Below are 6,701 nucleotides of genomic sequence, written 5' to 3' on the forward strand. Positions count from 1 at the left end.
GTATCATTTAGGCCCCCGTTCTTGACGAAGTGGAGATAGCAAAAGTGAGGCGTGTTCTGATTCATGTCCAATCACATGAGTAGGTTTTCATTATTTCTTAAACACTACTTTTACTCTTGTTAACCATTCAGAATCGTTTTTTCAGTGGACCTGTTATGAAGCTATATCTTTGGGACCAGGCTGCAAGAGACTTCTGCATAAATTTTAAGTCGTACGAAAAAACACCCACCGTGTTACTGGTCACGACCGTTAATGCAAAGACTCTCAGAGGTTAAGATTTTGTATCTTTAGTATATGTTTCTTGCAGTTAGATACTACTGCAGCATGTGTTCTTTAAAGGATTTTTCTTGGTACAATAGGTACTCTTTCCCTGACCTCAATGTCCTCCTCGCGTGTGTTTATGGACTACTATGTCCAACCTACAATAGATTACTTCGGCTGGTAAATGTTCTTCTGTTTTGCATTTGCTCTTTGACTAAATGAAGTGCCCGCGTTACCTCATTGCAGTGACTAACTGAATCAATGATTTCTACTCTGTCTCAGGTTGGGCTCTAATCCAGCTATTGCTGAGCAGGTTAATGCAGAAGTGGTAACTAAACGTGAGACAATGACTACAGGGGAAATATTTTCCTACATCAAGCAGGAACATGCTAAGGTAAAACTCAATCTATATATCACTAAAAACTCAATCTATATATCTCTAATTGCTGAGAGAAGCTTATATGCATATACACTCTCGCAGGATGCCTTCTTTGAGTGCACGGCTACGATCGATGACGTCGTGCATGGCTCTGCTTGGTACTACATTGCGTGCAGTGGGTGCCATACTAAGGTTACCAAAGGCCCAACTTCTATGATTTGTACAAACAGCAAGTGTTGGAAGGTTAACGTGTCTGGAGTTGCGCAGTAAGAACTCTTGCCTGAATATTCAATTACGATTTATCGGTATTAGCTTCTAATTCGTTTATAACAGGTACCGTTCAAAGATATCTGTTTATGACAACAGTGAGCAAGCTTTTTTTGTACTACTTGGTGATGTTGGGCGTGAGTTGACTGGGAAGCCCGCATCAGAATTAGTTAGAAACTATTTTGAGGTAAACTTTCATACGACATTGTTCTGTAACGTATTGGCATGACACTGTTGTATTTGAATGTCAGAGTAACGCAGACCAAGAAGGTAACCATAAGGCGCCTGTCCCGGAAGATCTGACCAGCACCATCGGCCAAAGACATAAGTTTTGTGTCAAAGTGACATAGCACAACTTATCAGGCAAGACCCGGTCTCTTACTGTGACCAAGATCCTCCCTCTAGACATCCCACCAGCCACGAATTCTCGGAAGGAAACCATACTACTGCAACTTCGGAGGAAACATTCAAAAGCTGTCTGGATTCTGCAGAGGGGAGTAAGAAGACTTGTGACTTTGATGAGGTAGAGAAAGCTAAACGCTATAAGTGTGGGAACTAGATCTTTCATACGTCTACTAAGACTTGCATGGTTCGCTGCTGTTTAAGTGTTTGTTTCAAGTTTCATTACTGACTCTATCTTGCCTTTCAGTTTGACTTTTCAGAGTTTTATTTCTTTCCAACATGTTATCTGCTTTCAATGATTATGAGTTACTAAACATGTGTTATGCAGTATTACTCTGTTTTTAGCATTACTCTGCTTAGTTAATTATTTAGAAATCTATGCTGATTACAATTATATAGGTTTGAGGAGCATATATGAAAGGTAAGGCTTATAGTCTGCATAGTGTAAATCAAAGTTGTGATCAACAAGTAATCGTTTTCATATTTTAACGTGATTGGCAATGCATGATTTCGAAAGAGAGTCATATTTTAATCATGCATGATATTTTCAGTAAATGGTCAGAGTATCTAAGGCAATAAATCATGCAAAGAACGGAAATATTTGCATGATTTCGATATTTGCATGACTTCGACTTAAATCAATAAATGTGAAATATCTAAGTATCTAAGTCAATAAATGGGAAATATTCCTCCTCAAGCGTTAAGGTAAGATTATCACAGAGCCTTCCCTTTTTCATCTAGACTCCGTTCTCTGACATAGAAACCGACGAAAAAAAAAAAACCCAAATCGTAGATTCCCATTTCAAAATCAATACTGAAACCACCATAGGAACTGTCTACCAAACTCAAGCCAACGTAATACACCGAAAGCCTGCGTAAGTGTTAAAAATTCTTTTACAATCCAACAAAATACAAATCTTAATCCAGCTATTAAATTGACAATCGTTTTGTTCCAGGATTGAAATACAGAAAAAATGGAGAACCCACCTCCAACGCCCCCTTTGGAAACTGCAGGTACAAAAATTCTTACATCTGTAGAAGTAATGTCTTTTATAAATGGAGTTGAAAATAGTTCATATATTTTGAGTAACCATACTTAATTCCACCCATACAACACTTATAATACAAATGGCTGTCACCCAATTTTTTTTTTTCAGCAACAAATTGGTCAACGATGATCAGCTTGACAGTTTTTTTTGGGACAAATTAAGGTGTTCTAAATTTTTAAAAACCTATAAAGAGTTTTGGGGATTTTGGGGAGTATTGTTAGATGGTTCTTCTTAGACCATATAAATGATGGAAATATTTTCAAAATTTTAAACTCATATATGGTTTTACTAAACTAATAAAATGGAGTTCAATGATATTGTAGTATAAATACATGTAACTATAAAACTGAGAACTGATGTGATGACACTGGTTTCCACAAATCTAATAAAACTAAAGAATGTTTGCAATCAAATATTAAAAAATCATAAATTATTTCGTGGAATAATTTGTATACTATAGAAAGAACTGTATTTCAGTATCCTTTTATTAACTACATATTATAGAAACTGGAATTTTCATATAAAATTATTATTTAAATTTATATAAGAGATACTGTTAATAAGGAAAAAACATGCATATGGTTTGCTAAACATAAGATAATTCTCTTTTTAATATAAACGTGGTTAGAAAATTTAGAATATCTATCTCTATCTATATACTATAAATATGAACTTCTACTTATTTTTATAAATGATAAGTGTATCTCCCGCACTTGCGGGCTTAACAATTTAACAGAAAATAATATATACATATATAATCAATTCAAAAAAACATTAGAATAATTTATTTTATTATGACATATTTAATAATTAACTAAATATTAACTTTTAATATATGATAAAATTTTGCATATTAAATATAAATACATTATTTAATAACAATCTATAAATATTTTTACTTGATAAACATATAACAATAAGAATTTCTGTATTTTTAAAAATACGTTAAGGATTTTATTAGACATTTATATAGAACAAAAATACTGTAATTGATTTTTCATATGCTATTTTTATTAGATTAAAATTATAATTACTAATTTAAAATTTATAAATAAATAAATAAATAATACAGTTACTATCAAAATATGAATTTTGGTCACCCCAATTTATAAGCTACTCAAATATTTTAAAATTTAAACTTGACTTGGTTTGGATTACGTTATTTCTTCATAAAACAAATTGTGGTGATTTTAGACAGATCCTACCAGTAAAAGATCAAACTTTTGGCGGCAAAACAGTTTTGCTAGGTGGTGATTTTAGACAGATCCTACCAGTAACTCCACAAGGTAGTAGAGCTGATACTGTCTTAGCTTCGATAAGTCATTCATATCTATGAAATAGCTGCCACAAGTTCTTATTAAAAACAAATATGCGAGTCAATCAGGACGAGAAAGAGTTCTCTGAGTGGCTTCTCAAAGTCGGGGAAGGTCGTCTAGAATCAGGACAAGAAGATGAGGATGATGCCTACCATGACCAAATGATAATCGTCGACAACTCATTGGTCAAAGAGACTAAGGATGAGTCATTAAAGGAAGTTGTCGATGCTGCGTATGGTGATGTCAACAAAATAAAGGCCTCCCAGAGTTTCTACACTGATACAGCTATACTTACACCGAAATGACACAGTCGATGAAATCAATGCATATACCATCTCCAAAACCGACGGGGAGGCAAGAGCCTACTACAGTTACGATAACTTTGAGGTTTCGGAAACTCAATCTAATCAAAATGATACATTATACGCGATTGAGTATCTCAATTCCATGGAGTTTCCAGGATTGCCTTCTCATAAACTCACTCTCAAAGTTGGGGCCCCGATTATGCTTCTGCGAAACATTAATCAAACAAAAGGATTATGTAATGGTACCCCTATGATCCTGACCCATATAGGCGAAAGAGTGCTTAAGGCATATATAATTACTGGCTCACACATTGGAAAAGAGATTTTGATCCCAAGATTGTCCTCTTGCATGGGGATACAAAGCTACCGCTCACTTTACGTCGACGACAATTCCCTATCAGATTGTGTTATGCAATGACAATCAACAAAAGCCAGGGGCAGAGCTTAAAAGAGGTTATCCTATATCTACCTAAACCGGTCTTCGCACATGGTCAGCTCTATGTGGCCCTCTCACGGGTAACAAGCAAAGCATGACTAAAAATCATCAAAGGCGAAGACTCACACAAACAAAAAGTGAAAAACATAGTCTACAAAGAAATCTTCAACCGCCTTCATTCCCATGAGAGTAAGTAAAATCAAAAACTCAGAATCTCATTGAAGGTTTATAAAGTGGTTATCTATCTAATAATTCACATGTATCTGCTATGCAGTATTCGAGCTACCAACATAAATGAATCAGAGTTAAAACTCCTTCCCGTATGATGGATACCTCACTACTTCCAAGTACGTCTCCCTACTTTATTAATTAAGTAAATTGATTCTCTACTCTATTAATTCAGTAAATTGATTCCTAATGCAAAGCTATGTTCACTGATTTATTTCAAAATAAATTTCAGGCTCTCTAACTCAAGAAAAATCCCATCACATGTACCACCTTCTTCGTCAAAAACTCCACCATCTTATTTATGATTTATACTCCTCTGTTTTAAGACTTTAGCGTTTGCAACCGAGACCAGTCAACTGTTTTTAAACTTACATTATTGCTTCCAACGTCAATTAATATAATCATTGTATCAGTAAGAAGCAATAGCCATCGATAATACTTCTCATTTCTTTTTTTTTACATTCAATGTTTACTTTAACCCTGACTCTATTTCACATTAAACATAATTTAGACAAAAATATATTAATCTACTATGATATTCTACTTTAACATTTTCATAGAAAATAACCCGGACGTAGCCCGGGAACAGCCCTAGTTATTATAAATTTTAAATATATACAACTTACGTACATTAAGTACTATCGAGAAGTCATCTAGTTAATAAAATGTAAACTAATAATATTCAAAGAAAATTATATCCGCATGTGCAGGTAAAATACCTAGTTCAACAGTATATAAAACATATTATCCAAATATATGTTCCGGCAATAAAATCTATACTATTAAAAGGGAAGAATTCTTAAAAACCTACTTATGAAAGGTTATTGCACTCTTTCATTAGATTTAAATTTTATTAGTCTTACCTTATATATTTATAACAATATGTTACTCAATACCATATATTTACCCTATTTTTATTCCTTCCTCTAACAGTATGCGCGATAGTGGGGATGATTGGTAAGTGCTGTAGCTTTATATTTTTTGCTGTAGAATTTAATCTGTAGATTTATTTGCTGTAACTTTCCTTGCTGTAGATTTCTAAAGTACTAATTTTTGGCTTTGGAAATAAAGCTCTCTACAGTCATATTTTGATTTTGCAGATATTTTTTTGCTGTGAGTTTTTTAAGGAAAGCAAAGCTCGATTGGTTGACATATATAGGTAGACTAAATTTTGGCTGTCCAGAGCATCTACAGCCCCAACCAATCATCCCCAGTATTAATTAATATCCTTAGTTTGTTACCGAAGTCAGAAGGAATCAAATTATGGTAACTCGGCCCCTCTCGTGCATTCCCATGTATGCAGCCTGTCCATATATGTTATTTTACCGTTTATTGTCTATACTTCTTGATTAAAATAAACTATATATTTAATTTAGTACAACTAGATATCGATCAGCGCAACCGCGCAGATTTTTGTTTTCATTTATTTTTATATAAATATTTTGTTTTCAATTCTAAATTGGTATATATTATAATATATATGCCTATCAATTTTTAAAACATAATAAATTTATGGTATATTTTTTTCATTGAATAGATTGTTTTAAACTTTCATATGTATTTGTATCTTCTTCTATATATATATTTTCGGATTATTATTTCATTATTAAAATCGTAACTATATATATAAAGATTAGTAAGCTATTGTTTTATTGTCATATTCAAAGATATTGTAACATTTCACAAATTTAAAAAGTTTTTAAAAAATTAAACTTTTCGCTTCGTAGATTTATATTATCGAGAAAATAATTAAACATTTAGTTTTTGTTTAATTTTTAAAATAAACTATATAGTTTAAAATTTGTTTTCATTGGTTTAAGGTAGTAAAGATTAATCATTGTTAGATAATTTGATTTTTGTTATTTAAAAAAAAAAAATTATAATTTTAAAAGATAATATCGACAAATATTTAAAGGGAGAATTGCCAAGTGTGACTCAAAACTTGGAGTCAAACCCAAAACAATACCCCAACTTGGGTCAAAGGCAAAAGTAACCTAAAAGGCTATTGAAATTACAACTATCCCCTTGTGACCAAACAAAAAAACGGAATTTTTTTTA

Source organism: Brassica oleracea, chromosome C6 (assembly GCF_000695525.1).
Source record: "Brassica oleracea var. oleracea cultivar TO1000 chromosome C6, BOL, whole genome shotgun sequence".
Lineage (NCBI taxonomy): Eukaryota > Viridiplantae > Streptophyta > Magnoliopsida > Brassicales > Brassicaceae > Brassica > Brassica oleracea.